The sequence below is a fragment of the Sminthopsis crassicaudata genome, chromosome 2 (genome assembly GCF_048593235.1).
Source record: "Sminthopsis crassicaudata isolate SCR6 chromosome 2, ASM4859323v1, whole genome shotgun sequence".
NCBI classification, from domain to species: domain Eukaryota; kingdom Metazoa; phylum Chordata; class Mammalia; order Dasyuromorphia; family Dasyuridae; genus Sminthopsis; species Sminthopsis crassicaudata.
The window spans coordinates 189,897,404-189,909,639 of record NC_133618.1 but is presented as its reverse complement, the minus strand read 5'-3'; the positions used below and the strand labels follow the sequence as shown (position 1 = coordinate 189,909,639).

Sequence of the window (12,236 nt, the reverse complement as noted above, 5' to 3'; positions counted from 1 at the left end):
CGCCACCTAGCTGCCCCCCTAAATTTTGTTGAGGCAAGAACTGTCAAGCTTCTAGGTGGGTGAGAAAAATGTAATACGGTCACTATAAAAAATGTACACCAACAAAGGACCTATTTTAGCTTGGATTAATGCAGTGGCTGCCATGAAAGCCCTAAGCCAAGATATCCCAGTGAATATTTTTTAATAACATTATTTTTAGCAGTTTTTTCTATCGACAAAACACATGCATGGGTAATTTTTTAACACTGACCCTTGCAAAAACTTCTGTTTCAACTTTTCTTCTCCTTCTCTCCACCCCCTTCCCTAGATGGCAAGTAGTCCCATATATATTAAATATGTTAAAGTATATGTTAAATACAATATATGTATACATATTTATACAGTTATCTTGCTAGACAAGAAAAATCAGATTCAGAAATAATAATAACCTGGGAAGAAAAACATAAATGCAAGCAAACAATAACAGAAAGAGTATAAATGCTATGTTGTGGTTCACACTCATTTCCCAGTATTCTTTTGCTGGTATAGTTGGTTCTGTTCATTACTGATTAATTGGAATGATTTGGATCCTCTCATTGTTAAAGAGGTCCACTTCCTTCAGAATTGATCCTCATATAGTATAGTTGTTGAAGTATATAATGATCTCCTGGTTCTGCTCATTTCACTTAACATCGGTTCATGTAATTCTCTACAAGCCTGTCTGTATTCATCCTATTGGGCATTTCTTAAAGAACAATAATATTCCATAACATTCATATAGCAAAATTTACTCAGTCATTCTCCAATTGACGGATATCCATTCAATTTCCATTTTCAAGCTACTACAAAAAGGCTGTCACAAACATTTTTGCACACGTGGGTCCCTTTCCCTTTTTTAATATATCTTTGGGAAAGCCCAGTAGTAACACTGCTGGATCAAAAGGTATGCACAGTTTGACAACTTTTTGAGTATAGTTCCAAATTGCTCTCCAGAATGGTTGGATCCATTCACAACTCCACCAACAATGCATCAGTGTCCCAGTTTCCCAACATCCCCTCTAATATCATTATCTTTTCTTGTTATCTTAGCTAATCTGAGAGGTGTATGTAGTAGTATCTCAGAGTTGTCTTAATTTGCATTTCACTGATCAATAATGATTTGGAACACCTTTTCAAATGCATAGAAATAGTTTCAATTTCATCATCTGAAAATTGTCTGTTCATATCCTTTGACCATTTATCAATTGGAGAACGGCTTGATTTCTTATAAATTTGAGTCAATTCTCTATATATTTTGGAAATGAGGCTTCATCAGAACCTTTACCTATGAAAATGTTTTCCCAGTTTATTGCTTCCCTTCTAATCTTGTCTTCATCAGTTTTGTTTGTACAAAAGCTTTTTAACTTGATATAATCAAAATTTTCTATTTCAAGATCAATAATGATCTCTAGTAATTCTTTGGTCACAAATTCTTTCCTCCTCCATAGGTCTGAGAGGTAAACTATCCTATGTTCTTCTAATTTATTTATAATCTCATTCTTTGTGCCTAGATCATGAACCCATTTTGATCTTATCTTGGTTTATGGTGTTAAGTGTAAGTCAATGCCTAGGTTCTGCCACACTAATTCACCAGCAGTTTTGTCAAATAGTGCATTTTTATCCCAAAAGTTGAGGTCTTTGGGTTTATCAAACACTAGATTGCTATAGTTATTGACTATTTTGTCCTATGAACCTAACCTATTCCACTGATCAACTAGTCTATTTCTTAGTCAATACCATATGGTTTTGGTGGCCACTGCTTTATAATATAGTTTTAGATCAGGTACAGCTAGGTCACCTTCATTTGATTTTTTTTTCATTAATTCCCTTGAAATTCTTGACCTTTTAATCTTCCAGATGAATTTTGTTGTTATTTTTTTCTAGGTCATTAAAATAATTTCTTGAGAGTTTGATTGGCACAGCACTAAATAAAAAAATTAGTTTAGTAGTATTGTCATCTTTATTATATTCGCTTGACCTGTCCAAGAGCACTTAATATTTTTCCAATTGTTTAGATCTTTTATTTGTGTGAAAAGTATTTTGTAGTTTTGCTCATATAGTTCTTGACTTTCCCTTGACAGATAGATTCCCCAAAATTTTATACTATCAACAATTATTTTAAGTGGAATTGCTCTTTGTATCTCTTGCTGTTAGATTTTATTAGTGATGTATAAAAATGCTGTGGATTTATGTGGATTTATTTTGTAACCTGCAACATTGGTAAAGTTGTAGATTATTTCTACTAGCTTTTTAGTAGAATCTCTGGGGTTCTCTAAGTATACCATCATAACATCTGCAAAGAGTGATAATTTGGTTTCCTCATTATCTACTCTAATTTAGTTAATCTCTTTTTCTCTCTTATTGCTGAAACTATCCTTTCTAATACAATATTGAATAGTAATGGTGATAATGGGCAACCTTGTTTCACCTCTGATTTTATTGGGAATAGTTCCAGTTTACACCATTATATATGATGCTTACTGATGAGTTTTAAATAGATGCTACTGACTATTTTAAGGAAAAGTCCATTTATTCCTATACTCTCTAGTGTTTTTAATAGGAATGGATGTTAGATTTTATCAAATGCTTTTTGTGAATCTATTGAGACGATCATATGGTTTTTGTTAATTTGGTTACTGATATAGTCAATTACATTCATAGTTTTCCTAATATTGAACTAGCCCTGCATGTGTGGTATAAATCCTACTTAGTCATGGTATATTATCCTGGGTGTGATTTTCTGAAATCTTTTTGCTAATATCTTATTTAAGATTTTTGCATCAATGTTCATTAAAGAGATTGGCCTATAATTTTCTTTTTCTGTTTTCATCCTATCTGTTTTAGGTATCAGTACCATGTCTATGTCAAAAAAGGAATTTGCTACCTCTAGATCCTTTTTTATATTATAACAGTAAACCAAATTATAATGTACTCTTTATGTATATAAGAGAAATACAATTCTCAAGAGTTCTTTTTATCTTTTTGTGCTTCTCTTGAGTCCTATATTTGAAGGTCAAACTTTTTGTTTAGCTCTAGTTTTTTCATCAGAAATAAATAGAATTCACCTATTTCATTGAATGTGCATCTTCTTCCCTGGAAGAAAATGCTCAGTTTAACTGGGTAAGTTATTCTTGGCTGCATACCAAGTTCCTTTGCCTTTCAGAATATCCAATTCTAGGCCCTTCAATCCTTTAATGTGGAAGCTGCTAGATCTTGAGTGATATGTTTTGTGGCTCCTCAGTATTTGAATTGTTCTTTTCTGGCTGTTTGTAGTATTTTCCCCTTGGTCTGATAGTTCTGAAATTTAGCCACAATATTTCTTGGAGTTTTAATTTTGGGATCTCTTTATGTAGGTGATCGATGAATTCTTTCAACGTCTATGTTTCCCTTCTGATTCTATGACATCTGGGCATTTCTCTTTGATGATTTCCTGAAAAATAGTGTCTAGGCTTTTTTTTTTTCCATCATTTATTTCCAGCAATCCAATAATCCTTAGATTGTCTCTCCTAGCTCTATGGTTCTTTTCCCCATTAGGTATTTTCTATTTTTTTTTCTATTTTTTCATATTTTTGATTTTGATTAACTGATTCTTGTTGCTTTATTGAGTCATTCATTTTCATTTGTTCAATTATGAATTTTAGTGTGCTATTTTCTTCATTTATTTATTTATTTTTTTACTTCATTTTGTATTTGTCCAATTGAATTTCTCAATGAGCTATTTTCTATGGAATTTTTTTCCATTTCAAAAATTCTGTTTTTTAAGAAGTTATTTTCTTTTTCTGTTTCACAAATTCTATTTTTCTGGGAGATGCTTTCTTTTTCCAGTTTATCAAATTTATCTTTTAATGAGTTATATGCTTTTTCCACTTCACTATGTCTATTTTGTGTTGCCTTTTCCAAACTCTCTTGCAAGGCTTTCATTTCCTTTCCCCATTTTTCTTTTAGCTCTCTTTTAAGATCCTTTTAAAGTTCTTCTAGGAGAGCCTTGTGTGATGAGGACCAGGTAATTTCACTTTTTTGGAGCTTCATCTGGAGACAATCTGCCTTTAATCTCCTTAGGGTTTGAAATCTGTTCTTCTCTTTCACCATAAAAGCTGTCAATTGTTAAAGTCCTTTTTACTTTAAAAAAAAAATTTTTTAAGTTAAGGTCTGCCTTTAGGTGGGAGAGGTTTTCCAAGCCACTGCAACTATGCCGGGGCAGTGCTGAATCACTCCTGGTGCTGGCTCTGCCACATGGAGTCATTAGCAATGCCCCAGGGGCTCTGTGCTGTTTGCCCTAGTATTTGTGGTCAGAGCCACCCTGAGACTGCACTTCTCAGGTACTCTGAGCTATCAGTACTCACATTTGTAGTCAGCTGCCTACACCTCACTGTTTCTCTCTCCCACTTCCAATTGAAACAGATCTTTTCTGGTCCACTTACTCCCGCAAACTCTTTGCCCCTCAGAAGTTGCACCACCACACTGAGACTGCTCTGTCCCAGAGTTTTGCTCTGTCTGTACTGGCTTTTGTGGTCAGCTATTTGTGCTTCATTGCCTCTCTCCCATTTCTGATTGAAATAGATCTTTTCTATTTCTATTTCTATCTGTTTGCTCCTGTAAATTCTCTGTCCCAGGACTTTGAGCTGTCTGGGCTGGCATTTGTATTGGTTGTCTTGGCTGCCTCCCTCCCATTTCCAATTGAAACAGACCTTTTTTGGCAATCTTTAAAATTATCTTGTGCTGATAATTTGTTGTACTCCAAATATTTGTGGGTTCTGCTCATCCAGAGCTAATTCAGAGGCTGGATTTTTTAATTATTGTGAGGGTTATAAAGAAGGTCAGAAAGAAATGTGTATGGTCTTTGCCATCTTGGTCCACCCCCAGTGAATATTAAATTCATTATTGAAGAGTGGAAGAAGCAGGTTAAATTTCATTAGATGAGTTTTTCAGAAGAGAAAAGGATAATTTCTTACTCAGTGTTGACTACATTCTCATGTAAGATAGCCTGTGGATTAGCAAGAAGCCAGCACTTACCTATGGAACCCGAGGAAGCATATACTTCACTGGAGTTGAAATGCAGGGATCATGATTTTCATTCAGGAACTTTTGGTGGCATCCTCAATGAGCCAATGGCTAATTTGGTTTCCCTTCTTGGAAACCTGCTAGATTCTTCACATCATATTCTGAACCCTGGGTTTTTATAATAATGTGGTTCCCCTTTCAGAAGAAGAAATGAAGATGTATGAAACTATTGATTTGAACCTAGAATAATATCAAAATAGTAGCCAAGTGTAAAATTTCCTATTTGACACCAAGGAGGAAATCCTAATGCATCTGTGGCAGTACCCATCTTTTTTTATCCATGAGATTGAAGGAGCAATTGATAAACAAGGAGCTAAAACAGTCATACCTGCCCAGGTAATAGGAAAATTTTCGATCTGCTTAGTGCTTCATGTGGATATTTCTGTCATGGAGACACAGGTGAAAAAGCACCTTGAAGATATATTCTCTCAGCACAATAGTTCCAATAATTTAAAAGTTACTATGATACTAGGAGTCCCAGCATGGGTGGTTAATATTCATGATTGTCAGTATGTGGCTGCAAGAAAAGTAATTAAAACAGTGTTTGGAAATGGATCGACTATTCCAATTGCTAAAATGATCTAGGATATTATCCAAATGAGTGTGATGATGTTTCTACTAGGAGCTGTTGATGATGGAGAACACCCTCAGAATGAGAAAATAAACAGGTACAACTATATAGAAAGATCCAAATTGTTTGCAGCCTTTTTCCTGGAGGTTGCTAAGATGCATTCATAACTTACATTCACAACTTACTCAAACTTCCAACCTCAAGACTACTAAACTGGAGACCCTACTGGACAAGGATGTCATCCAAATATAGGAAAAATTTTCTCTCTAGCCAACAGATTGTTTAAATCACTTCATTGAAAATATCTTGGGAAATTGGGACAAATGATAAAATATTGTTAAAACAACAACCAAAAAAACATAACACAGGTTGCTTACTCTCCCTAAGTAGGTTTATGTGAAGCCATAGGCTCATGATCTTTCTGCTGCTTCTGTTACTATTCTATTTTCTTCCAATCTTAGCTAAAACAGTTTTAGATACTTAACAATCTAGGTTACTCTTTTGGAAGATTGGTGTGGATGAATATAATGGTATGAATACTTTGTAAGATAGTCTTTAAATCTGAGCCTATTCTCCCTGTGGACTGAGATAGTAAAGACTGAGTAGTTGGTCCCTGGTGTTAGTAGAAATGTTTTTTTACTCCTGACTTTTCACTTAATATCTCTTTTAAAAAGATATTATCTGGTAAAATTTGCAGTGTAGTACTATGGGAGATATTATTTGTAAGTGGTGATTAATATTGAAGAGAACATAGCAGAATGAAAATACAAGCTTATAGAATTAGAAGAACTCACTACCCCTAGAATTTGTTTTTGAAGAAGATATAGCTATCACTCTGAAGATTCAACTAGATAGTGAGATTGGGAGTTGGGATAAAGGACATTTAGTTTATCAAAGAGCTACATGAATCAGTTAGATTACAAAATTTTGTAGCTAAAAGGATTGTAAAGATTGTTTAGTCTGACCCTTTTCATCTTCTAGATGAGGAACTTGAGACCCATTCTTAGGAAGTGACTTGCTAAAAGTCACATAACAGATAAGTAATGAGCAAAGTCAGGATTTACACTAAGGTCTTCTAACTCCAGATTTAGAGTATTTTCATAGATCTCCAAGTTGTTCTTGAACTCTGATTGTGAATAATGATCATTTTCAAATAGATCAGTAGCAGTAACAGGTAGAAACATATCAACATCTAATGATTGAATTTATTTGTTTTTTTATTATTATTAATTTTTTTATTTTTTATTAAGCATTTTTAAATTAATTTTTATAATTATAACATTTTCTTTAGCAGTACATATGCATAGGTAATTTTTTTTTACAACATTATCCCTTGTACTCCCTTCTGTTCAGAGTTTTTCCCCTCCTTCCTTCCACCCCCTCCCCTGGATGGCGGGCATTCCCATACATATTAAATATCTTATAGTATATCTTAAGTACAATATATATGTGCAGAACCGAATTTTGTTGTTGTTGTTGTTGCAAAGGAAGGATTGTATTCATAAGGTAAAAATAATCTGGGAAGAGAAACAAAACAAAAACAAAAAAAATTTGTTTTTATTTTTAGAGGAAAATAAGATTTAGTGAAAACAAAATAAATCAATAGAATTAACTCTTCTTTTTCTTTGCAATGTATATTTATAGCTTTCTTTCTCTTCTACAAAGTCCTCTACAATAAATCCTTTCAAATATAGGGATCATCCCCAAGAAAATTAAGTATATCTATAATACACTACCAATTAAATGTGAAAAATTAGGTAACTGTTTGGTATACATTGTCACATAAGGTGGCATTTGTAATAGCTTGATGCAGAAGAAAGATCCTTGGATTTGGAGTCAGGCAGCTTAAATTTAAAGCCTTCATATATTACTTACTATCTATATGATCTTGGATCTGTCACATCACATCTATAGGCTTCAGTTTCCTCATCTGAGGAAAGAGGAGTTGGATTAGTTGGCTTCTCAAGTTTCTTCCAGCTCTAAGATTATGATCCTTTAAGTCACATTATGAAAGGAAGTGAATTATTAAAGATCTAGTTTCCATCAGGGCATTTGGGATTATGTAGGCCTTGCTAATGATGAATATAAGTAAGAAATATTTAAAGATTAGTCATTTGCACCAACCTAACTTACACAGGCTGGTTTAATTACACATAGGATTGTTTCCAAGAATTCATAGGAATGAAAACTTTTATGACAGTTCTTTTTATTTTGTTTTGCTGCTGGATTTATGATTTCAATAGTGTAGGAAATTTCTAGCTGATTTGAACTTTCTCTGAAATTTCAAGTCTTAGGTAATTGTCTGGGAAAATCAGAGAAAAGTAAGGAAATTGTTCAGGATCACACAGTAAGTTTGTTAGACACTGGACTGAGATATAGGATATAATGCCTCAGGTTCCCTGAAATGTAATATCTCAGTTTCACTGCCTCAGTTCCCTGAATTATTATGCTATACCCTGAATAAAATGTTATGGCCACCCCACCTTTCCTTACCCCATTAATCTCTGGCCACTCACATTCAAGTGAGTCATAAAATTTCAGATGGCTTATCTCAAATGCCTGGGTATCACTCACTTTCTTTTTTGATTCATACTTCTGTCTCCTGCCCCCAACCTTCCTGATCCCTCATCCTGTCAGAACTAAAGTTATGATCTTTCCTGGAATTTCCATTAACCCAGTGTTTTGTGCCCCCCTCTCTTTGTTTCCCTGATAGTCAGAGCTTTATAAAAGTCTCTGGAATTACTTGCTCATTGCTGGATGCTTTTAGACAAGAGTCACATTCAACCAGCTAGTGTCAGCTAGTCCAAATTCTCCACTATTAAAATATTAAAAACCTAATCTCTGTTTTGCCTCAGTTTCTCTGGCACTATAAGGTCTTCTGGAACTTGAGGTCAGTTCTCTAAACATTGCACTATCAGTCCCCAAAAAAGCTTAGAAGTCAAAGGTGTGAAATGAGCTGATTAAAATCCATTTGTATGCCATTGTCTTAAAGTACACATCAATTACATATGCATATAACCAACTCTTCAAACCAACATATTCCTTACCCTTTACTTTAATTGTGAAGATTCTTATTGGTGGCAGATCTTTTCTCTACTAGCAATGGTTTCTGTCAATTCTTCAATAACCTTTACCATGAAAAGTTTATATTATTCCTCTGTGGATGCTTTCTTATCAAAAGAAAAGAAAACAAAACTTCTTAAAATGTCATATGGCCAATTAAACCTCCACAGAAATAGCCTACCATTGGTTTCACAAGGAATTATAGACAGGTGGTCCAAGTTGCTAACTTTAAATGAGACCATTAAAATGTCAGCATTATGCAAATACCCTGCAAAGGAACTTGAAAAACATACAATTTATGGTAAGTTCACAGATTTCCAACTTGTTAGGACACTAAGAGTGTCAATCCAGAATAAAACAACATAAGGTAGGTAAATGTATTTTATAGGGGAATGAATACTGGTAGGGAACTGTGTTTCAGATATCATTGCCCCTTTGTCAGTCATCCCTTCCTTTAGTATGCTCACTGAATACTATTTATTATTGTTTCTATTTATCAGGTGGGACATTTAGTATTGGACCACCCACACATTGGACAATAGGCTCAATGATATCATAATCATCAAGTGTTTACTCAAGATTGAAAATGCAACCCTTATTAAAAGGGCTTGAATGAAACTTCTAAGTTCACTTGCTGCTTAAACTTTTGATGAGCTATATGTTTCTACATACTAGCCTGGTATTTCTTGTTAGTGAAACATTTTGCCATCAGCTGTCCCATCATTATATGAGATATGCGAAAAAGAACAAATGGATGTTTCCTAGAGCTGTCAGGGACCTTAGACATTACAAGATAATAGGATCAAAGATCTAGAACTGGAAGAGAATTCAGAGGCCATTTAGCAAAACTTCTCCCCTATTTGCCTAGGTCAGACAGAGAATGGGTAGCACAATAATCATACCAAGTAGTTTCTCTAACTTAAAAGTTAATGTTTAAATTCTCTTATGCCAAATTGGGGGAGATGTTCATAGAATGTTAGATTTGGAAGAATAATAGGATCATAGATCTTATTCTATAAGGATTCTGAGATTTAAAACTGAAAGGGACTTTAAGAAGTCATCTAGACCAATCCCCTAGAATTAAAGATAAAGAAAGCCAAGTAAAGAGAGATTGTTATTTTTCAAAGTTCATAAAGTATTCACTCAATCAGTTATGTTAAGTGTACCAAGCATTGTGCTAGGCATTTGAGAAACAAGTATGAGCACTGTATGGTTTGACTAGAGTGGTGAGAAGACTGGGGCAGAGAGAACATTTAGGAGGTGGTTGCAATGATCTAAGTGATAGGTGATGAGGTCCTGGAGTGAAGTGGTAGTTGCATGGATATAGATATATTAATGGGAGAGATACCATGAATAGAGAAACAAAATTCAGCAACTGAATAGAAAGGTGAGGTGAGGGAAAGTGAAGAACCCAAGATACCTATACTAATCCAGCCATAGGCAAAATGTTAAAGTTAGAAAGTTTATCTTTGACAATCTTAATTAAGCTGCCAATAATTTCTCATTTTTCCAATCACATTCACAACCCCCATTCATCATTCTTTTTAGAATTCAGATAGTTCATTTAAAAGGTGGTGTGAATGATAATTCTGAGTATTAGAATTATAAGTACTAATTCTAGAATTACTCAAATTCAAAAAAAAATCAGACCCTGAAGAGTAAGATGGGAATCTCTAAGACAAAATGAATTGGGAGTGGTTTGGGGACCCCAGGGAATTACTTACAATATGCAAGCATTCCTATTTTTCTAGTCAATCCAATCAGTCTCCTCTAGCTTTGAAAGAATACTAGTATGATAAAAAGAACATTTGGCATAATAAGACAATCTAAGTTTAAATCACAATTCTAAGACAATAATTATGTAATTCTAGGCTTAATCTTCTTAAGTCTCAATTTCCTTATAAGAAAAATGGAAATAACATTACTTATAGTATACTAAAATAATTATGTTTACATTCTATTAATGGTCCATCCAGGATCACACAGCTAGTAGAACTTATTTGAACTCAGGTCTTCCTTATTCCTAACCTTGTGTTCTATCCGCTTTGCCACCAACTACTCCTGGTGAATAAAACCATAAGACAGGCCATTCCATTTTTAAAAGATCATTTTCATTATTAGACAATTTGCTGATATCAAATAGATATATAAACAACAATAATGTTTTATGGACAACTTTGAGTGAGCATCATTTTGACTATTATAAACATCCAAATTAATTAGAAAGGACATATAAAGGAATATTCTTTCTGCATGCAGAAAAAGAATTGATAAATAGAAATATCTAAAGAATAATTTCATATTATAACATGTATGTGTATATATGACAATATATTATCTAATACTGGTCATCTCAGAGGGAGAGGACAGAAAAAAAGACAAAAAAAATTATGAGTAACTATTATATATTTAAAGGGAATAGCAACTTGTGCATAATAGATTTGCAGTTCCATATGCAATCATTTTATTATATATTGAAATGCTTATTTTATTATATATATGTAATACATATATTAAGTATTACAATTTGTTTTTCTGCAGCTTCTATTCATTTCTCTTAATTCTGATCTCTGGTACCTGGAAGACAATTCTAAAGTCTCTTTTATACAACAATCCTTCAAATACTTGAGAAAACTCTATTTTCCCCACTAAGTCTCTTTTCAAAGCTAACACTGCCCTCTCCCTCCCCCCAGTTCTTTTGGCCAATTCTAATACGACATGATCTTGAGACTCTTGGCAATCCTACTTGTTGTTATTTGGATTCTCTCCAGTTTAAGGATGCCAGTTCAGAATTGAACATCATTCTCTAGCCAGGGTTAGAGCAGATCAAAAAAATGGAGGAAAGGAAGGAGGGAGAAATAGAACACTATTCTTGTGGTAAGGATTTAGGTGTGTTCCTTTTTTCTAACCTAGAAAATTAGAGTTTATTGAGCTATTCAGCAATTTATTTTAATTATTCTAAGAAATATTACAGCTTTCAAGTCCCTAAAGTGTTACAAGAAAATGTGGGTAGAAAAAGATTATAAATGAATTCCAAACAAGTGTAAAGTCAGCTTTAAATGAACTAGGAATGTTATGGTCTTTGGTCATTTTTATATTTCATTGATTTCAATGCAACAAAGGCATATAGGGAATATATAGGGGATATAAATGGGGGATATACGTATAGAGGAAAGAAATAGAGGAATATATAGGAAAGATATAGGGGAAAGAACTTTGGTCTATAGGTAGGTTCCAATCCTGGCTCTGAAATTGTGTGATCATGGATAAGATACTTCTCCCTGATGCTCAATGACCTTATCTATAAAATGCAGAAGCCTAGCACATTAGATCACATAAGTATACATTGTCAAAATTTTAAAAAACCTCGAATCCCATTTGGTCCTATCCATACTTGATCAAGAAATCCCTTAATAATACCCCTGTTACAAGCTCCTTAACAGGAAGAAGGAACCCAGTACCTCCAAAGTAGACCATATGACTTAGGGATTGCTCTAGTTCATAAAATTATAAATCTAGAGAT

The 12,236-nt window shown here is 33.8% G+C and overlaps 1 pseudogene; it reads left to right on the top strand.

Moving 5' to 3' along the window:
• The first annotated feature begins 91 nt into the window (after positions 1-91).
• On the top strand, positions 92-5,817 carry LOC141552698 (beta-Ala-His dipeptidase pseudogene; annotated as a pseudogene).
• Positions 5,818-12,236: the final 6,419 nt, after the last annotated feature.